The sequence below is a fragment of the Myotis nattereri genome (assembly GCF_964212035.1).
Source record: "Myotis nattereri genome assembly, chromosome: 10".
Taxonomy (NCBI): domain Eukaryota; kingdom Metazoa; phylum Chordata; class Mammalia; order Chiroptera; family Vespertilionidae; genus Myotis; species Myotis nattereri.
Genome location: NC_138085.1, coordinates 58,410,452 through 58,433,796, shown reverse-complemented (window position 1 = coordinate 58,433,796; position 23,345 = coordinate 58,410,452). Strand labels below are relative to the sequence as shown.

General features: G+C 38.7%; 1 pseudogene across 1 annotated transcript; it reads right to left on the bottom strand.

Annotated features, from left to right (window-relative positions):
* Positions 1–2,799: 2,799 nt before the first annotated feature.
* LOC308525902 (small ribosomal subunit protein uS19-like) lies at positions 2,800–4,780 on the bottom strand (annotated as a pseudogene). Its single transcript has 2 exons — positions 4,744–4,780; positions 2,800–3,287 (listed from the first exon to the last, which is right to left on the bottom strand). The product of its transcript is annotated as a small ribosomal subunit protein uS19-like (transcript).
* Positions 4,781–23,345: the final 18,565 nt, after the last annotated feature.

Genomic DNA, 23,345 nt, shown 5'->3' with positions numbered 1-23,345 from the left:
ACATTCTTTGGGCAATGTGTTATTTAGAAATGTATTGTTTAATCTAAATATTTTGAGATTTCCATCTATCTTTCGGTTACTGATTTCTAGTTTAATTTCATTGTGAGTTGAGGGCCTACGTGTTATGATTTCTGTCCTTTTAGATTTGTTAACGTGTTTTATAGCCCAGAGTGTGGTCTATCTTGGTTAATGTTCCATGTAAGCTTGGAAAGAATGTTTACTTGGCTGTTATTAGGTGAAGTATTACATAAATTTCAATGACATCCCATTGATTGTTGGTGCTGTTCAGTTAAACTATATCCTTACTGATTTTCTGCCTATTAAATCTGCAATTACTAATAGAGGGGTTTAAAATTTCCAACTATAATACGGATGCATTTATTTCTCCTTGCAATTCTATCAGTTTTTGCCTCACCTATTTTGGCACTCTGTTGTTCAATACATACACATTCAAAATTGTTATGTTTTCTTGGAGAATTGGCTCTTTTATCATTAATCATTTTCCTTGATATTATTGATATTAATATTACTACTAATAATATTATTTATATTGCCATGATAATTTTCCTCGTTGTGAAGTTGGCTTTGTCTGAAATTAACAGTTTTTTCAGCTTTCTTTTGATTAGTGTTGCCATGGTATATCTTTCTCTATATCTTTACTTTTCATCTATATATATCTTTATATTTAAAGTGGGTTTCTTAAAAAAAAAACAAAGTTGGTTTCTTATAGACCAAATATAATTTTTATCCACTCTCCATCTCTCTTTTAATTGGTGTGTTTAGACCATTCAAATTTAAAATGACTATTGATATAATTGAATTAATATGTACCATATTTGCAACTGTTTTCTATTCATTGTACTTGATCTTTGTTTCTTGTTTTCCCTTCCTTTTCTGACTTCTCTGTTTTGATTTGCAATTTTATACAAATATGATTCTGTTTTCTCTAAGCACATTAATTAGACCTCTCTAAAAATTTTAAATATTTTCTCTAGAGTTTGCAATATGTATTTATAACTAAGTCTATGTTAAAATAACCTTGTTACTGCTTCATAGGTAGGAGATGACTTATAACAAAGTATTCCCAATTCCCAAGCCCTCTTGTAGCTTGTAATATTACTGTTATTCAATAGATTATTGCTGTTATTTTTAGCAAGCTATCTATTAGGTCAACTAAAAAAACAAAAATATAATATTTTATTTTACCTACATTTGTTTCTTCTCTAACATTCTTCTTCTTTTTTAAATGTAGATCCAAGTTTCTGATCTATATGATTTTCCTTTTCCCTGAAAAACTTCTTTTAATATTTCTTACAAGGGCTTACTGTGACAAATTCCCTTGCTTTTGTTTGTCTGAAAAAGTCTTTATTTCTTCTTCACCTTTGTAGGATAATTTCATTGTATAACAAATTCTAGTTTGGTATTTTCTTTTAATACTTTATATCTCCTCTTGCTTGCATGGTTTCTAAGGAGAAGTCTGATGTAATTCTTATCTTTGGTGCTCTATAATTAAGGTAGTCTCTCCCCCTCCAGTTTCTGTGAGAATTTTTCTCTTCTAAAAGCAAGTATCAGATAGATTTGTCTAAACAACAACAAAATAATTTTTTATATGATTAAGAAAGACAAAGCAAAATGAATGCCACTAACAATGATAAAGACAAAATGGAAAAATACTTGCAATAGTAGACAAAGTGTTAATAGTCTTAATAGGTAAGGAGCTCTTAATAAATAAGCTAAGCTAAATGTTGTAAAAAAAAAGTGGGCAAAAAACATGAAAAGGAAACTCACAAAAGAAATTAAGATGGTCAATAAACATACAGAATAAAAAATCTTCGGTAATTCAAAATGAAATTAATTCAAGAAGGAGATAAAATTTTTAACATTTCAGATCAGTAAAGATTAAAAAAATGGTTTGTTGCATATGAGGAAAGGGTCAGAACCAGCTGATGGTATGAATAATGTTACATTTCTGGAGGGTAATTTAGCAAATTTTATTAAATTTCTTCAAAACATCAATTTCTTTTGATTCAGCAACTTTACTTCTGGAAATTTATCCCTAGAAAATAATTGGACAAATATACAAAGATGTGTGTATAAAGATTATTAATATGGTAGTATTTTTGCAATAGTGAAAAATTGACTTAAATGTCCACATTTATTTTTAAGTTGATTTATGAGAGATGAGAAATGAGAGAAAAAACTAGTTTGAAATAGGCAAACAAGTTTTTATAATAAATAATTGTCTCCTTAAGTGGCAGTGTCTTTCACAAATAAAGAATGGGAGGAGCAGAATGTAATGTGACATCCTGTACATATGATACCCTTACCTTTCTGAAGACCCAGAAGTTTGCAGTCCTGACAAGATGGGGCTTAGTTCCTTGGTTCCACAAACACCCATCACCCTTTCTCCTTCTTTAAATTGCCCATCATTTCCTTTGATGACTGGAAATATAGCTCCTTCCTTAGAAAACATCTAGTTGGACAATGGAAGACGGTCTCCATCTTCATCAGTCTGACCTTGAGAAAATTGATTACAGCAGAATTTACTTCTCTGGGCATGGGAGTTGGGAAAGGGAAATCAGATACTCGATAATAATAAGAGATACTCGATAAGTCCTTGGAGGCAGCCAAGAAATCTAGGATATGACCTCAGCATTCGCAGTTCCATCCTGGTTAAGGGGTTAAATGAAACTGACTACCTACAAAAGCAGGGCCTAGGAACTCAGCCTATATACCTGTAAATCTCCCATTATAACTTCCAATTTTGTTTTGCCTCTATTATTTATTTATGTACTTATTTTAGGTAAGTCTGTGCTTTTTATTAACTACTTGAGGAGGGATGAAGTGGGAGGAGTGGGTGGCTCCGATGCCAGGCCTGCGACGCTTCACTGGCTTGTACATGATGGAGAACTCACCCAGGTAGTGGCCAATCATCTCAAACTTGATTTCCACCGGATTGAAGGTCATGCCATTGTATACGCCAACCATGTTGCCCACCGTCTCCGGCAGGATGAGCAAGTCCAGGGGTGCCTTCACCACCTCCGGCTTCTCCATGGGCAGGGCCTCCTTTTTGGCCTTGCGCAGGCGCTTCAGAAGCGAGTGCTTCTTCATTCAAAGGCCCGGGTTTAGCTGCCGCTGCCGGGCACTCTACAGCTGCACCAGCTGCTCATAAGACGTCAAGCAATTGATCGAGATGCACGCCGCGGTAGGTGAACTTGTGGAAGGTCTGCTTCTTCTGTGCTCCACTTCCGCCGTCTTGTCGGTTCTTCGGAAAACCTGTTCTGCCTCTATTGCTCATAGGTGTCATATTCCCAACCCTCTGACTTTCATTTAGCTTCAAACTTTGGCTTGTGTGTCTGACATCAGGTGGCTATGGAGACCCTGTTCAGGCAAGCCACTCCAGCCTGGCTGGACCGCCTGGCCTCCTGGCATTTCCTCCCCAGCATTAACCAGGGAAACTAGAATGTGCCACAGCCATTTTTCTCCCCAGTCTCGGTAGGCCCGCATTCTTCACTCCATCTTTTCTACCCAGGATGGAGGGGTCAGAAACTAAGGGATACAATTACTAGACCAAAGAATGTTAGAGTTAGAAAGGACGATTTTCATCATTTAGCTAAAGAAACTTCATTTAAGGTGAAATGACTTGTTCCCGGTCATACAGCAAATTCTAGGGTAATATGACACCTAGATACACAGATGAACCTTTTTATTATTGTTGTTATTATTATTACCAATTCTTAAGGTTCCATAGGAAGATAACATTCTATTTGATCTATAAGTACAGTCAGGTGTGATTCAGCCTAAATGAAAATGGACCACAGGTCTAGCCCACGTCTTTGTTACTACTATATGGAGGAAGGAAATGTCACATTTCTTTTTTCAAAGTTCTCTGCTACCTGCTTGTTTCGTCCTCCTTCTGGGAAGAAGAAAGCAGGCCTAGTGTTGATACCTAACCTGGAAGTTGATACCTAGGGTGACTAGGCGGGAGAGTGAAAGTAAAAACACATTTCTGAGAAAATGCTACAGGTACAGCCAGCAGAGCCCCATCTCTTTATGAAATGGAGGCAGAACCTAAAGTCAAAGGCCAGGTAAATATAGGAACAGACGTGGCTATTGGGGCTGTGGGTTGCGGAGAGAAGGGATTTGACAAATGGCAAAGGGGAATTGAGGTGAGAGGAGCTACTTGGTGAATGGATAAATCAGGCTGGAGTACAAACTCATTTATGGATGCTGAAAGTGTGGGATGAGTTGACCTCATTAAAAACTACAGAGGGAAAACCACATGTGGAAAACCACCTAGTTGTAACCTCCCACCTGTAGTCAGAAAATGCAGTAAGACCTGATGACCCAATGGAATGTCTCACAGAGATCAGTTTTGCAGACAGTTACATAAAGGCTTTACAGCCAGTGAAAACGATTCTCCAGACTTCTTCCCACAATGCCCTAGAGAGGTGTAGGCACAAGTTCCCCCATAATCCCTAAGGCAGTGTACATCTCATTCTTTCTGACTCCACCATGGAAAATTTCTCATTATTTTTCCCGAAACCAAATTCTCTAAATATCTGTACCACCAGTGTTAAGTCACCCTACTCAGAATCCTGGAGTCAGCTTTGAATTTCATTAATCAGTTAATTCATTGAGAAAATATTATTGAATCCTTACTACATCATGGATACTGTGCAAGGTTCCAGGATACCCAGTAGCCAATAATTTGCCTCATGAGACATATAGTCAAGAACTCACCAAATCTTATTACATCTACTTTCATAATGACAGTCATATTTATATCTGCTTTTTCCTACCACCATTCTGTTTAGTTTTCCAGCACCCTGTACCAGAACTTTTTCAGTAGCCTCCTGCCTTCCTGTTTGCATTATTTCCTGCACTCTAATCTATTCTATATTCATTCATTCCTAAATATGATAGAGTGTCAGAAACACATGAGACTTACAAATATAGATTACTGGACTCCAAACCTACTGAATAAGAAAGATGGTAGGCCCCAAGAATATATACATATATAATCTCCTATATAATAAAAGCCTAATATGCTAAGTGTCCGGTCGTCCAGTTGCCCATTCAACCAATCAAAGCGTAATATGCTAATGATATGCTAAGGCTGCTCAACCACTCTCTATGATGTGCACTGACCACCAGGGGGCAGATGTTCCAACTGGTAGGTTAGCTTGCTGCTGGGATCTGGCTGATTGGGACTGAGGGAGACAGGCTGGACATGTGGGCCGGACACGCCCTATGGAGCCCTCCCACAGTCCCTCCTCAGCTGGCCAACCTCCTGCATCCCTCCCTGGCCTTGATCATGCACCAGTGGGGTCCCTCAGCCTGGCCTACACGCTCTTGCAATCTGGGATCCCTTGGGGGATGTCAGAGAGCCAGTTTCAGCTCTATCCCGCAGGCCAGGCTGAGGGGCCCCACTGGTGCACCAATTTGTGCACCAGGCCTCTAGTGTGTGTGTATGTGTGTGTGTGTGTGTGCATGTATGTGTGTGTGTGTATATATATATATATATATATATATATATAATGTAAATATACTATGTATACACTATATATATCTATATCTATATCTAATCTATATATCATCTATCTATCTATCTATCTATCTATCTATCTATCTATCTGTTTCAGAGAGGAAGGAAGAGGGAGAGAGAGATATAAACATCAATGATGAGAGAGAATTATCTATCAGCTGCCTCTTACATGCTCCCTACTGGGGATCGAGCCCCCAACCTGGCCATATACCCTGACTGGGAATCAAACCGTAACCTCCTGGTTCATAGGTTGATGATCAACCACTGAGCCATGTTGGCTGGGCTATATTTTTTAAGGCTAACTCTATGATTCTGATACACAGCCAGGTTTGGGAACCATTGCTATGTCACTAACAAATACAATTACAATTGTTCAAAAGTTTTCAAGAAATTCTCATTGTCTACAGAATAAACTAAAATATTAGCCTGGCATACACTATTCTGATCTATCCTAATTTTCTTTTACAAAAATTCTAGCCTGCTTTTAATTATGTAACCTTGAGAAAAATCACTTAAATTGGTAAGTACAAAATCAAGGACACAGTCTTTAGTAGCTAGCCTGTGCTACAAAAACTCTTCTGTAAAAAAATTTGAAGAAATAATGTATTTACTTCCTTCTCCAAATACATTTTTGGTGATGAGTTTTGTCCCCCATTCTTTGTTTCTTTCCTCTCCTGTTTCCCTTTCCTTCTGCTTCATGGTTTTCTTATTTTTTTTTTCTTGTTTAAATTGTCATACTCACACTTGCTAATGCAAACTAGTTCATTTTTATGTTGTAATCACAAGGTAATACATGTTTGTTTTAAAAAATTAATTACGAGAGAAAAATACAATAAAAGTGAAACTGCCCCTCCTCTTCCACTCTAAGACTGCTCCTTGGAGGTGACCCCTATTAATGTTTCAGTGACACAATGCACATAAACATTTCTTACATTTTCACTTTATTTTATTATTATTATCTTTTTTATTTTTATCACTTTCAGAGAGGAAGGGAGAGGGAGAGAGAGAGAAACATCAATGATGAGAGAGAACCATTGATTGGCTGCCTCCTGCATGCCCCACACTGGGGATCAAGCCTGCAACCTGGGAATTGAACCGTGACCTCCTAGTTCACAGGTTGATGCTCAACCACTGAGCCATGCTGGACAGGCACATTTTCACTTTCCATAGGGGTTTTGCACCTGCTCTTTGGATTGGCCCTACCCCCAACCCCCAACCACATCTCTCTCTGTGTTGGCTCAGATCAGGTTTTTTACCCACTGGTTCAGCACCCATGTCTTGCAAACCCACTTGAGGATGCCCAGGACAATTGCTTCTCTGACACTACCTTCTTTCTGACTATAAGAAGCAGATTAACTAGTCATGCACTATTATTTTCTGGACCTCCTTTCAAAAAGTATTTTAGTTGCCATTAAAGCTCTTTTTTCTGCTATCACTTATTTTGGGGGTCCATGTTGCTTTTAGGATACAGCATACAGTTTTCTGCAGTGCATTTTACTTACACCCAGAGAAGGTGGCTGTGAGATGATTTCTTGAGTCCTCGAAAGATTTCTTTTCTGTCACTTCTCCTTCCATATATTTCCTCTGCCAGAGGCCAAGGTTTGGAATCCCTCCAAAATTATTTGTGCAACAGCATTATTGATATATAATTCACACACCATACCTTTAAAGTGTACAGTTTTAGTACATCCACAAACTTGTGTGACCATGATTATGGTAAATTTTAGAATACTTTTGTCACCCCCAAAAGAAACCCCATACCCATTAGCAGCCACTCCCCATTACCTCCCATGCTCTCAGTCTTAGGCAACAACTGATCAATTTTCTCTCTTTGTGGGTTTGCCCATTTTGGATATTTCACGTAAATGTGAAATCATACAATATGTCTTTGTGTTGGATGTGTGTGTGTGTGTGTGTGTGTGTGTGTGTGTGTGTGTGTGATGTCTTTCAGTTACTGTAATGTTTTTAAGGTTCATCCATGCTGTAAGCGTGTACCAGTATTTCATTCTTTTTTTATTGCTGGAGCATATTCCATCATATAAATAAATCACATTTTATTTATCCACTTGTCAGTTGATGGACATTTGGATTGTTTTCACTTTTACCTATCCTCTATATAAAAGCCTAATATGCAAAGTGTCCCTTCGGGAGTTTGACCCACTGGGAGTTCTATCGCTTGCTATGACATGTGCTGACCACTAGGTGCAGCATGGAATGAAGGAAGGCCCTGGTCGGCAGCAGGACCCTACCCGTGCACGAATTTTGTGCACTGGGCCTCTAGTTATAAATAATGCTATAAACATACATGTACAAATTTTTGTTTAGACATATGTTTTCATTTCTCAGAGGAGTGGAATTGCTGGCCGGGTTCTTTTGCTCATTTTTAATTGAGTTATTTGTGTTTTTCTTATTGAGTTATTGAAGTTCTTTTTATATTCTAGATACAAGTCATTTATTAGACATATGATTTGCAAAATTGTCTTTCATCCTGTCAATTGTCGTTTTACTTCCTTGATGGTATCCTTCAAAGCACACAGGTTTTAATTTTGATATTGTCCTATTTAATTTTTTTGTTGCCATATGCAAGGAACCATTGGTGTCATATGCAAGGAACCATTGGCAAATCCAAAGTCAAGAAGATATACACCTGTTTTTTATCCTAAGAGTTTTATACTTTTAGCTCATACATGTGGGTCTTTGATTCATTCTGAGTTAATTTTTGAATATGGTATGAGCCACATTCTCTTGCATGTGGCTATTCAATTGTCTCAGCACCATTTGTTGAAGAGATTGTTTTTCCTCACTAAATTGTCTTGGTACCCCTCCAACAATTAAAAAAGACAGAACACCATAAAATTTTATATTTTTAGAGTTGGAAGGGACTTTAGGAATCTGTACTGGTCAGAATTTTTAGTTGCAGACTGCAAAGTGAATTTTAGCTATTTTAATAGAAAATAATTTATTAAATCATTGTTGGAAGGAAAGAGGCAGAAGCTTGAGGTTAGAGGTTCTCAAACTTGGTTGCACATTAGAACCAAGCTAATGCTCATATTATACCCCATGCCATAAACCACACTGTTGGGGTAGAATCTAGGCATTAGTGTTTTTAAAAAATATATATTTTTATGGATTTCAGAGAGGAAAGCGGAAGGAGAGAGAGAGAGAGAGAGAGAGAGAGAGAGAGAGAGAGAGAGAGAGAAACATCAATGATGAGAGAGACTAACTGATCTCCTGCACACCCCCTGCTGGGGATCAAGCCCGCAACCCGCATGTGCCCTTGATTGGAATCGAACCCAGGACCCTTCAGTCTGCAGGTTGACACTCTATCCACTGAGCCAAACCAGCTAGGACTAGTGTTTGTTTTTTAAAAAATATCTTCTCAGGCGAACCCAAAATGCCATCATTGAGAATCATGCTCTTGAGCTTCTAGGAATAACATCTAGAACCACACTGCTGAACTTTCCTGGTGAGAGAGCTGCTGCCCAGAAAAACAGAACAGACCTCAGAACAACACAGCCTCTGCCTTAATTTGCCAGCTGCAGCATCACTGACACCCCAGAAACATGCTGCCGCTGCTGTCACCTGTACTAGCAAAAATGAACTCCCAGTGCCCAGGCAGTTTCTGAGTCTCACATAGGTGTATCTGAACGGTAGAACCTGTCACACTCTCACATCTTAGCAGTAAAGAAATCTGGGAAAATCGTTTATTTGGATTTTTCATTGAGAAGGTGAGATTCACTATGTGGAGAACTATTAAAATGTGGTTAGCATGTTAAAAAAAATTTTTTTGGAGAAAGGTAAATGTCCATTACAAGGTCAATTGTTTGGTTATAAATCTGGACATGCATCAGAGCCACATGGGGGAATTTTGCAATAATAAAGATTCTCAGACCACACCCCTGGAGAAGATGATTCAGTAGGCCTATTTGGGTTCTAGATTCTGCCAGGTTTAATGTATGCCCCTTAATCAGAAGCCTTTCACTTTCAATCAGACATAAGCTTAATCCTAACATATCTCCAGAGAAGCAACAGAGTGATATAGACTCGTACTGAAGTGTAAATGACCAATAGAGCCTCAGGCTAGGATTTTAATCACAGAAATGGTGAACAGAAGGAGAGCAGAAAAGGGACTTAGGCTAGTAACTGTCAGGACTATGGTGTTTCTCAGTCCTCTAGGATGGCCATTATCCACCTTTGGGAGAACTGTATAGAAAAGTCATTTTCAATGTTTGAAGACATTTGGCAGATGAAACAATCTCTTACTATTTTCATAATAAAAACAACTGCAAGTAATGCTAGATAAAATCTCCCAGGCAATGAGGGTGTGCAGAAGGTGATGATTTCTAAGTTGAATATGTATAGAGGCTGTCAGAAACTTTGTGGGAGATGTGTATGAGAGTTTTATATTTATTTAAATATGGCATTGGTTTTTTTTTATTTTGTTTTATTGCTTAGAATATTACAAAGAGTATTACATATGTCTCCTCCCCCGCCCCCTCCCTCCCCGCCTTGACATTCCCCCAGCCTCCCCTACCCCACAGTGTCTTATGTCCATTGGTTATGCTTATATGCATGCATTGTTCAAAAAGGTTGGGTAAGGCCGCCCTAAAACCACTGATTCTTCCTTTTAGGGGAAGACAGGGTGTAGATTCAAAACAAAGCAGTAGGGGAGCCCTCTGATGGCCATGTACTCCGACAGCTGCCCTTGTGCCCAGCAAATGAAGTGCCTCTTCCACAAGATTATAATTTTAAGGTACTCCTTAGAGTCTTCAGCATAGAATTTTTACAAATTACTGGAGCCACCTGGCTGTACCCCAGGTGACCATCGCCTCTTATTTAATGTGCTGTTTTTCACCAGGTCCTGGGTCAGGGCTACTTCAAATCACACCTTCATGGAAGGCACATTGCTTTTTATCAACTGCTTGATTTATGATCAGCAAAAATCCATAGCCCTCTGTGACCCTTCTTAAAAAACCCACCTTTCATAGTGTGTCCTCTTCAAAGGGAATAAAACACCCTCATTTTTTCGATCAGTGCATTGGTTAGAAACACTACCTGGACCAGTGGTTTATGTGAGAGAGACTTGTGTTCAGGGAGAGAAGCCCTGCAGATAGAGAGCTGATTTCACAATGCCGAGAGCAATATATAACGGCCTGTTCTCTGCCGGGAAAATGGGAATAGGAATTTGTACACATTTGTAAAGGCAACCTTAGGCAACTAAGGTTCAGTATGTTCTGAACCTTACTGGTTCTCATAACCTCTCTCCATATGTTTTCATAACCTCATGACTATTATGCCATAAGGGTGGAGGCAGGGGAGGGAAGATTGGCCAGAAGGATAAATCAGGTAATTAATTTGCTGAGAAAAAATTCCTAGCCATCTGATAGGTCATCCAACATCTATTAAACTGAATCTTTAAGACAGAAAAAGAGTTACCTATGATGCGGTGTTTCTTCTGAATCTGGCTAACTGTAAATCAGGCAGATAGCAGGGAATCAGAATTGAAAGTAATCCAAATAAAACAGAATCTCTTCTATCTCTCATGGTTGCTTGGTAAAGTTCACATTATACACCCCAAAATCAGTGTTAATTGCAGAACGGGGGTATAAGAAGGCTTTATTTTATATAGTCAAAACAGGAGCCATGGTGAATTAACTTTATTATTTTTGCATATTAATGTTTTATTTTTTGACCTTCTGTAACTCTTTGATTTTATTTATTTTTTTGTTTTTTTAATCATTATTTTTTACTTTTTCAATTACAGTTGACATACAATATATTAATTTCAGGTGTACACCCCAGTGATTAGGCACTATAAAACGTATTAAGTGATCATTCCCAAAATTCTCTTACCTATTTGACACCTTACATAGTTATTAGAATATTATGACTATATTCCCTATGCTGTACTTTATACTCTCATGACTACTCTATAACTATTAATTGTACTTCTAAATTCCTTCACCTTTTCACCCATCCCCACTCCCATCTGGCAATTGTCAAAGTATTCTCTGCATCTATGAATCTGTTTCTGTTTTGCTTGTTCATTTATTTTGATTTTTAGATTCAATTGCTGATAGCTATGTATTCATTGCCATTTTATTATTCATATTTTTTCTCTCCTCCTCCTCCTCCTCCTCCTCCTCCTCCTCCTCCTCCTTCTCCTCCTCCTCCTTCTTCTTGTTCTTCTCCTCCTCCTCCTCCTCCTTCTAGACCCTTTAACATTTCATGTAATATTGGTTTGGTGGCGACGAACTCCTTCAGCTTTTCCTTGTCTGGGAAGTTCTTTATTTGACCTTCAATTCTAAATGATAGCTTTGCTGGGTACTGTAATCTTGGTTGTAGGTTCTTACTATTCATCACTTTGAATATTTTTTTGCCACTCCCTTTTGGCCTGCAAAGTTTCTGTTGAAAAATCAGCTGACAATTGTATGGGTGCTCCCTTGTAGGTAACTAACTGCTTTTCTCTTGCTGCTTTTAAGATTCTCTTTTTGTCTTTAACCTTTGGCATTTTAATTATGATGTGTCTTGGTTTAGGCCTCTTTGGGTTCATCTTGTTTCCAGGCAAGGGAAATTTTCGGTCATTATTTTTTTCAAATAGGTTTCCAATTTCTTGCTCCTTCTGGCACCTCCATGATGTGGATGTTGATACACTTTAAGTTATCCCAGAGGCTCCTTACACTCTCTTCATATTCTTGGATCCCTTTTTCTTTTTGCTGTTCTGATTGGGTGTTTTTTGCTTTCTTATATTCTAGATTCTTGATTTGATTCTTGGAATCCTCTACTCTACTATTGAATCCCTGTAAATTATTCTTTATTTCAGTTAGTATATCCTTAATTTCTGACTGGTACTTTTTTATGTTGATGTTCTCACTAAGTTCCTTGAAGTTCTCACTAAACTTCTTGAAGTTTTCAGTAAGTTCCTTGAGCATCCTTATAACCATTGTTTTAAACTCTGTATTGGTTGTTTTCTTGGTTCCATTTCATTTAGTTCTTTTTATGGAGATTTCTCCTGTTTTTTTCATTTGTGACATGTTTCTTTGTCTCCAGATTTTAGCTGCTTCCCTGTGTTTGTTTCTATGTATTAGATAGAGCTGATATGTCTCCTGGACTTGGTAGAGTTGCCTTGTGTAGTAGGTGTCCTATAGGGCCAGGTAGCTTACCCTCCCCAGTCACCTGAGCTGGGCATTCCAGGTACACCTCTGTGTGAGCTGTGTGCACTGTCCTATTGTAGTTGAGCCTTGATTGATGTTGGCATCACTGGGAAGGATTGACCCCCAGGCCAATTGGTTGTTAGAATTGGCTGCAACTACAGCTGAAGAGCTGTTGTGCAGGAAATGCCCCTATGTTGCAGGACTTGCTTCAGTGGGGTTTTGGTGCTCACCGAGTCCAACCCTTGAGTGTGTGGCTCATGGACGTGGTAGGACTGTAATCCAGCGTGGTCGAAGCTGCCCACTAGTTGCACTGGCTCTGTAGCCTTCAGGAAGTGCAAAGTCAGCTACTAGTATCTGTGTCCTACCCAGGGACACCCAGCACGAGCTACAGAGTGATCTGTAGATGGCTGCTACTTGTGTTGAGCTCGGAAGTGCCCAGGAGAAACCAAGCTGTGAACCAGGTCAAGCTGCTGCTAGTGCTGGGTCTTGGGCCACTTATTGAGAGGTACAGGGCATGCTCATGCCAGCTGCTGCTTGTTTGAGAAATTTTAGGACAGTCTGAAGCATGAGGCAAGAGAGGCCAGTTGTATGAAAAAGTCACTGGAAATGGTTTGGATAAGCCTGCAAGTAGGGAGGGGCAGGGTCTCAGAGAATCACCAGGGCGGAGTGAACAGTATGAGCTGGGTTGATGAAGATTCAGATATGGTGCCTGCCTCTTGGCTCTGTGGTGGGGAGGGTTCAGAAAAGGAACACTGGCCTCTGTCAGCACTTCTGTCTGGGAGAAAGCTGCCCCTCCAGCTCTCACCCTGATTCTAGACAAGTTAGTTTCTCTCCAAATGACCCAGGTTCCTTTTAAGCTGCTGCCCCAGTGCTGGAGCTCAAAGGGAGTGAGTCCAAGTGAGTTTGTGCACGGGCCCTTTAAGAGGAACTGCCTGGGATTCCTGCAGCTTCTGTGTCACTCAGCCACAATCCCTGCTTGTTTTTACAGCCATAAGTTATGGGGACTTCTCTTCCCAGCGCTGGAACCCTGGGATGGGGGACATAGTGTGGGGTAGGGCCCCCTTGCTCCTCAGGGAAACCTTCACAGCAAAGATATTCCTCCAGATTTTAAATCGCCACACATGAGTGTGGGATCAGCCAGTTCATAATTCCGCCCTGTGTCTCTGTCCCTCCTACTAGTTTCTCTGTGCCGCTTCTTTAACTTCCTAGTTGAAGGACTTCTGTTCAGCTAGATTTCAGGTGGTTCTGAATGACGGTTGTTCTGTATTTTAGTTGCAAATTTTGATGTGGTTGTGGGAGGCAGCGGGTACCACGTATACCTATGCACCATCTTGATCAGAATTTCTGAGTTAACTTTTAATTGCTTGTGAATAGATAGGGAATTTGAACAAGGGAGCAAGGTAAGGAAGTGGAAAGCTAGTTAACTATTAAAAGGAGAAGCCATGGCGGCCTGCATACTCCTGACTGTTGCTCTGAGAGTTAGGAGGTTCAGGTAACTTGTGACCAATCCTGTTCCTTCAGAAACAGAGGAAGGGAGCTGCCACCTCTGGATAAACTTACAACAGTATTAGAGCACCTCGCAGGTATAGAAACCAAGCGCAGCATTACAGGAGACCCTGTAAAATGTCAGGAAGGATTGATTGGCAAAGACTGAAATGAATGCTAACGCTCACATTGGGGAAGATGTAGTGACATAGGCATTTTCATATAGTGCTAGTGGGAGTATAAATTGCTATAATCTTTCTAGGCGCTTAAGCAGTTTTTCCCCAAAACTTTAGATGTGCATTTCTTTTGACCTAGAAATTCTATTTCTAAAATTTTCTTTAACAACTTAACAAAGATGTATGTACCAGGATGTTCCTGCCAATGCTTTTATAGTAGGAAACTACCTAAGTAGAGAATATTTAAGTAAATTATAGTGCATTGATACAAAGGAATACTATGTAACTATTATAAAGGAAACCTGGAAAAGATACACAGAAAATGTTAGATTTCCTCTGGATTACAAAATTTCAGGATGATTTCTAAATATAGGGAACAGAAACAAATTCAGGAAGAACTCCTTGCCCTCTAATAAGGGCAAAGTAAAGCTAGTTTTCTTTTTCGGTATTAGGGCTCCACCTTTGAGGCACCTAAAGAAAGGTAGTTGTTGCATTTTTCCCATTTAGAGGAGAAGCTTTGAGTAATTATATTTCAACCAATGAAGTCAAGAGGCCATTAGAGAGTTTTTCTGAGGGAAAACTTTCTAGAGAATCTGTGTTTAACCTAGGCTTAGAGTTATTTTGCTAGCTGTGGCTGTATTAAAGTTATACATAGAATAAATGGTCATGCAATAAACAAATGAATAAATGAAATGAATGCTTTTAGAGGTAGAAGGGGCAAGAGAAACTGTCCAAACTCTCACTCTGCAAATGGGGTGCTCAGAGTCAGCAACTACAGACTCACAGCTAGAGACAGGTGCACACCGCTGGTAGTTGGTAGATCTAAGATTATAGTCCAGAGCTCCTAACTAGTGCACCCAACACTGCTAAGGTCCATTGTGACGTCACAAAATCAAGAGATCTGTGATTCCCTTCCATCTCCAAGGAGAGATGGTCCCCAAGTTCTGTAAGGGCTACTTGGATGTAATCACTAACTATTGGCAGAATACTGTTTAAGGCTGTGGTTTTACTTGGAGCTGCTGATAATTATAGTATTTTATACATGGGTTGTGCCCAATAAATGCTTGACCACTGGCAATCAGGACGAGGATGCGGTTCCTTTTGCTCTCGAAGGGACACTCAGTGTCACCTACTCTATGTCCAGCCCCCTGTGACTATAGGTACAGTCAGGGTGGGGCAGTGGTTTGCAGCTGAGGAAGCACAATTTTCTCTTTCCTTCTGAAGAACCTGCCTGCAGCAAAGCTGTAGAATATGTGTTTTTAGACTCCTTTTGTCTTCTTTTCCAGTATTCTTCTTATCCACCTGCTGCTTTTCTTCTCCATTTCCTCTTCCCAGGTTTGCATAAACCTCCCAGTCACCTATCCTATGTTCACACTGAAAGACCATAAATGGCATTAAATAAACGTATGGGTTCTAAATCAAATTAAATAGTGTTTCATTGTGGAAAGTTTCAAATATACACAAAAGTAGCATGATGCCTATGTCCCCATTACTTAGCCTCATCAATGCCAAAATTTTGCTAATCTTCTTTCAACTATTCTCCCTCTCAACTTTTTTTTGAGTATTTAAAAGTACTTCCCAGACATCATATTATTTCATTCATAAATACTGTAGAATGAATTTCTGAGAAAGAATTAAAAAACCCAACAATCCTATGTTATTTTCACAAGAAAATAACAATAATTCCTTAATATTATCTAACAATTCATGTTCAAGCTTTCTCAATTGCCTCAAAAATGTATTTTTAAAATTACTTTAATTGACTCAGAGTCAAAACAAGGACTGTACATATTATTTGGTCACTATATTTTCCAAGTCTGTTTTTTAAAAACATTTTTGTCTGTCTATCCACTTATCCACCTATCCATCTACCCATCTATTTTTTTTATTGTGGTAAAATTCCCATAGCATAAAATTAATCATTTTAAAGTGAACAATTCAGTGGCATATAGTGGAGTCACAATTTTGTGCAGGCACCACCTCTATCTAGTTCTAAAACATTTCCTAATCCCAAAAGGAAACCTAGAATCCCCTTCTTCAGTTGTTCCTCATTCCCACCTCCCACCAACACCTGGCAGCCACCGATCTGCATTCTATCTCTATGGATTTATCTGTTTTGGCTATTTCATAAAATGGAATCATTCAATATATGACCTTTTGTGAATTTTCCCTTTAGGATAATGTTTTTGAAGTCCATTCAGATTGTAGCAGATATCAGTACTTTATTTCTTTTTCTTGCTAAATAATATTGAATTGTATGGATATACCACAATTCATTTATCCATTCATTTGTTGATGGAGATTTAGGCTGTTTTCACTTTTTTTTTTTTAGATTTACTTACTGTAAGTAATTTCTTTTTTCTTTTCACCTTTTGGCTATTGTGAATAGTGCTGCTATGGACATGTGGGTGTATATATTTGTTTGAGTACCAATTTTCAATTATTTTGGGTATATATCCGGAGGTAGAATTGCTGGGTCATATCGTAAACTTACTAGTATGCCTAACATTTTGAGGAACTGTCAAACTGGTTTCCACAGGGGCTGCACCATTTTCCATTCCCACTAATGTATGAGGGTTCCAATTTTGCCACATCTTGACAGCACTTGTATTTTCTACATTTTTTATTATAGCCATCCTCATGGGTGTGAAGTGGCATCTCATTGCTGTTTTGATTTGCATTACCCTAATGATGAATGATGTTGAGCATTATTTCATGTGCTTCTTGGCCATTTGTACACTTTATTTGGAGAAATGTCTGTTTAAGCCCTTTGCTCATTTTAAAATTGGGTTCTTTGTCTTTTTAGTATTGTTGTATTTTAAAATTTAATAGTTTCTCCACCACCCTTTCCTTTTTTATGCTTATTTATTTGTTGAACAAACTGGGTCATTTGTCCTGTAGAATTTCCCTCATTCTGTTTTTCGCTAACCATTTCCATATGGTATTATTTAACTTGTTTCTCTATCTCTTTATATCCTGTAAACAGATACTTTAGAACTAGAGGCTTGCTTAAATTTATTTTTTATCCTGGTAATTTTTTTTATTGTTGACACTATTACAGATGTCCCTCATTTTCCCCTTCTTTGCCCACCTCCACCCAGTCCACCCCGTACTCCCCTAGCCTTCACCACACGGTTGTCTGTGTCCACGGGCTATGCATATATGTTCTCTAGCTAATATCTTCACCTTCTTTTATCCATACCCTCCTCCCAACTCCCTTCCCTCTTACTAAATTTATTTTTTGGAGTAGAGAAACGTCATAGGTGGCCCTCTGTCCTTCCTACCACATTTCATTAAGAAGCACATGATGTCTAGTTGTCCAGTTTTTAATTACAAAACTATATGTTGAGGAACTCTAAAGTTCTGCAGGGTTACCTATAGGACCCTTCAAATGGTTAATTCAAATTTCATTAAAAAATATACAATTGACTATTGCTTTTCTGGATTTCTTCAGATTTAGGAGGAAGCTATGTAGGTGAGCTCTAGTCCTTCTCCACCCTGCTTCAGCCAGAATCACTCTGCCTTTTACTTACCAAAGTCCTAGATAAGATTTCATTAGAAAAAGTATTATACTAATTTTAAAAATATATAAAATAAAAATGATAATATAATGAACCCCTTCTAAAATATTAGGAGATTGATTATGTTACCCTTTCCAGAGGTATTTACACTTGGCCCTCTGGATCCATGGATTTTGCATCCATGGATTCCACCAACCATGGCTCAAAAATATTTGAAAAAAAAAAAAAAGTTAAGTTGTAGACACATACTATGTACTTAGGCCTGTGATGATTGTCTATACCGAACATGTACAGACTTTTATTTTCTTTCATTATTCCTAAACAATACAGTACAATAACTATTTAAATAATAGTTATTTAAATACTTGCATTGAATCAGGTATTATCAGTTATCTAGAGATGATTTAAAATATATGGAAGGATGTGCATAGATTACATACATATAAGGGACTTGAGCGTTTGTGGATTTTGTTATCCACCGGGGGGCCTGGAACCAATCCCCACGCAGATCATGAGGGATGACTGTCTATTATAACTGGGGACGCTGGAAGTCAGAAAAGTCTTAGACTCAATGGGAAAAAATTTTTTTAATGCATGCAGTGGACAACACCGGTGGGAGACAGAGTGGAGTCTTCCTGATGCTCTGCAAATCAAACAACATAGGAACTGCTGTAATCTCCCCAACTGATGGCTGCTTCCCCTTCAAATCATATGTCCTTGACCCATTACATGAAACTGGACTTTGAATAATAGCAATTTGCACTTTATTTTTATTATTATGTTTTAATTTTATTGATTTCAGAGAGGAAGGGAGAGGGAGAGAGATAGACACATCAATGATGAGAGAGAATCATTGATCGGCTGCCTCCTGCGTGCCCCCTACTGGGGATCGAGCCCGCAATCCAGGCATGTGCCCTGACCAGCAATCAAACCATGACCTCCTGGTTCATAAGTCGATGCTCAACCACTGGGCTACATGGCCTGGGTGCAACTCACACTTTAACGTTGAGCCTAAAGCTTTATAAAATGACCACACTCCAAAATGGGAAGTGTGTGAAGTGGGAATAGCTGAGAACCTGGCAAGTGCCTCTGGTGTAGTAAACAGATGCCCTTCAAGTGTCTTTTGCTGGAAAGACCTCTAATTCTGATCACAAGAAAATATCCTCCAACTTTCTGACACAGAATATACACACTCTCTGTGATACCTTAAATCAATATCTGATCGTCCAGCGGACTCTTTTCCTGGTATTCCATTAAAATTGAGCTTCTCTCTATAACTGAATGTTGAACACATCAAGATGATGGTTAATTCCTTGTCCCCAGAATTTTGGAGACAAAGTCTTCAGTCTTCTTGTGGTTAAAAGGAAATTTATGAACTTTTGCCTCAATTCTAGTTTAATCCTCAAGTGTCTGCTTTTTAATCATCAAAGCGTTATAAAGTCTGCCCTTCCTGGAACTAGGAACAGCAGGATGGACACACAGCTGGATCCCATTGCAGGCAGATGGGAAGAGCACTGAGCCTCCATATCTCCTCTGAAATGAGAAGGCTCTCGTTCTGATTATGCTGTTCTTCTTCTCTGCAGTATTGTTTCTGGGAGAGCTGGGAGAGAAGATTTTGCCAGTCTGTGTTATCATTACCACCAGCACCACTACCATCATGATGCCTATATTCCAACATAATGTTGGAAGAGAGGGACAATTACTGCCTCTCTTGACCTTTTGAAGCTGAGAAAAAAGGGCTGTAGAAGCAAAGGACGATAAAACAGCTAGTTACAGGTTCAGATCAGCTGCTGACCTCACAAAACCCAAATCTACTATAGAAACTCAATCACCTTTCTAATTGTCCAGACAGAATCCTCATGAATTGTCCATAAAGATTTCAGTTAAATTTTACTAGCTTTTATCCAAACTGGTAAAAAGAGGTATATATAATAAAAATGATTTTTTAGACATATCAAGGTATATCAGCACCCACGCCATTTCCCCAAGTTTGTCCCCCAACTAATAGGTATCAGAGTGATTGGAAGGAGGGCTGCTACCAAGCATACATAGAAAATGAAGGTGCATAACAGGCCTTCCAGGGGACCTCCTCCCTGTTCATCAGACAGCATTCCTTATGATATAGAAATCATACTTTGTATGCACAGATTTAGATACAAGATGTTCATTGCAGTGAACAACTGGCAAGAACCTAAATGTTCAACAGTGGAAAGACAGGGAAATATACTTCAATTTTGAAACATTAAAAAGGATGCTTCATGAAGTTGGTTGATGAAGGAAGATGTTCATGATAAACTAGTTGAAAAATAAGGTGGGGGAAATTTTATGTATTTAAGTCTTGAAGAAACTATGTGTGCTTTATTTGGGAGGAGGAAGGAGGTCCTATTCTAAGCCTTTTAGTATATCTGCCTGTGGAAGGCACAGACATTTTGAATCAATGGGGGAGAGTGAGAAAATTTCAACTTGGGAACAAGAAAGGCAGAAAAAGCCTAGATCACACTGGAGAAGCCTTAGTATTAGAAAAATGGGGGAGGTGGCAGATGGGAAAATGAATGAAGTAAACGAAGGCTTGATTTGATGTTCCAAACTCCAACCTTTGAGTTTGGTTCAAGTACCTCCATTATGAGGATGAGTGGAATAATGTCAATGCCCAGGCCAAGCTGACATGAGGTGGGAAACATGATGTTTCTGTCTTTGTATTTTTATTTATTTATTTATTTATTTATTTATTTTACCTCTGTCTTCTTTCTTTACCTGCTTGGTAATAGTGGGAAGACCTTATGGTTCTCTCCTGCATATCCCAAAATCCAGGAGTGAAGTTACATCAGCTCGACCAAAAAAAGGGGAGGGGCTCAAATAGAGATGGAGTGATAACTGGGACACCACACAGGTGGATCCTTTTTCCATGTGGCAGTTCACTGCCCTAAATGCCCCAGGTAGAGAAACGCAGGTCAGGATTCAGAGCCCAACGTCAAACATAGGGTGCTTTGTTTCAACAGATTAAAAAGCAACTCATGGTATCACTACAAATATATCTGAAAGGTGTTGGCAACTTCAAAGGTATTCATTAAGAGATCTTCTCATTACAGCCCCTTCAAGTTTACTAAACTGTATAAAGGCACTTTTATAAAAGCAGACCCAGTAGGCCTTTTCATAAAGACCTCCTGTAGATAACTGGACCAGGAGAATTGTGTTGAAGGCCTGGAATGGCGAGCAGTGTGTTGTGATATGTTTCCTAGGGCAAAGTTCCTAACCCTTCACCCCAGTTTTCTTTTTAAAACCCAGCCTTATAGGGACATTGAGAGGATTAAGTAATATTGTTTATGAACAAACTCATTAATGTTAATCTTTATAGGTAAAACAAAATGCTCACAATTACCATCTGAACTAAAATCTGTGATACTTTGGGATTCCAGGAACCTCCCAAGTGAATCAGACCTAATCACAAGCAATAGGAGAGGAAGGTTAAACTCAACCCTCTCCTTGGGGTTCAGAAAGAACAAAATGGTGGGGTATTGAAGGAAAGAGGCTATCGGAAGATCAGAGTTCGAATAAGAATTGGAAAAAATATTCTTTCATTCTCCTAATGTTCAATGATCTCACTTAGTTTAAAGAAGTGAAACCTATAGGGTCTGGTTAAAAATTTGAAGCTTTCTGAAAGGTTGGTCACAAAGACAAGAAAAAAGGGAAGAGCCATTGTTGGACAGATGAAGTAACATACATACACTGTAATATTGAACCCTGGACAAAAACATCTACAGTGATTATAATCTAGTTTCCAGTCCAGAGTCCAGTTTAGCCAAATATTTTGTTCATGCTTTTTAAAACTCAGTGGTGAGTTCATAAAAATGTCTGCAACCCAGATGAGGTTGTTAAATTCTTTCGTAAGAACAAGACAGAGAAGAGAAGTGATTTACTGAAGTATGCTGCTAGGTTTGTTTTTTATTTTTATTTTTGCTCTTCTAATCCCCAAGCCCACAGCAGCCTGTCTAGTTGAATCTTGATTTGTTTTTGTCTCATATGAATGTGAACATCCATCCTCCCAGCAGAAATGGTAAATAGCTGTACACATCTATGTCATGAAGTGGTCATAAATAACGATCATTTATGGGGCTGGTGGGAGGGCAACCTTTGTGCTTAGAGAACTGCTTGCTGCAATACTGTTCTATGAAGTTTTCTGTAACTAAAGGAGCAAAAACATTGAGTCTTGTTGCTTAAAGTTAAAATTTTTAAATAATATATAGTAAAAAAAGAACTTAAATGTCATACGGTGGTATAAATGAAAACTCTATGTCTGGCAACAACAGTAAATTATCTGTTTGTTTTAGGCTACAAAAATCATGCATAAACACTGTCTTATAAAGATTTCAAACCATACAAATAAAGTTAGAGTCCCTCTTGACCATCACCCCAGTTACATTCCCCCATTGCTAACAGAGGTGGATTTGTTTCCAGATCTTTATAATCTTTATAAGTTTATTTGTTTGTTTGTTTTTTATGTTACACAAATGGCATACCACATTTATTATCCAGCGACTTGCTTTTTTTGACAATGATGTCTTGGATATCTTTCCATGTGAAGAGTACATATATATTGATTTTACTTCTTTAAACTGTTGTATAATATGACAGTGTCATAATTTATGTATGTGCAATAAACATTTAGATACTTCCAATTTTTTGCTATGTCACACAGAGCTGAACATCATTGTCCCTACTTTCTGGTACACATGTGGAAGTGTTTCTTTGGAATAGGTAGGAAGTACACATTTTTAGCCGTTTCTATTTTTAGTTCTTCTGTTATTCATCATGACTGTTCAAAATAATATGCTTCCCTAGCCAGTTTGGCTCAGTGGATAGAGCGTCAGCCTGTGGACTGAAGGGTCCCAGGTTCGATTCTGGGCAAGGGCACATACCTCAATTGCAGGCTAGATCCCCGGCCCTGGTTGAGGCTCATGTAGGAGGCAACTAATCGATGTGTCTCTCTCACATTGATATTTCTATGTCTTTCCCCTCCCTTCCACTCTTTCTAAAAATCAATGAAAAAATATCCTCAGGTGAGGATTAACAAAACAAAAACCAAAATAATATATTAATCATTTATTTCTTGATTTACCAAATTTAGATCTTATCCATTGACTCCTTACTATGAAAGATGGGGAATTTAGCTCACTTATATGTGTAGGGAGTGGCTCTAGAGGTAAGCCTTGGATTGACCTGTGGCAGAGCCACAAACAAGTCCCAGTTTAGAGGGCAGAGCCCTTTTAGCATAATTAAGCTTGACCTTGTAGCACTCCCTAGATCCTTCCTAGGTAGCTAATGGGAGATGCAGCAAGTGCTGCCGAAACAAGTGAAGCTCACAAGAACATTGTAACTATGCTGACCACTACCTTGCTTTTCTTTGACTATAAAATAAAGCCTCAGTTTGCTGGCTGGATCCAGACACAGGAGATCCACTGAA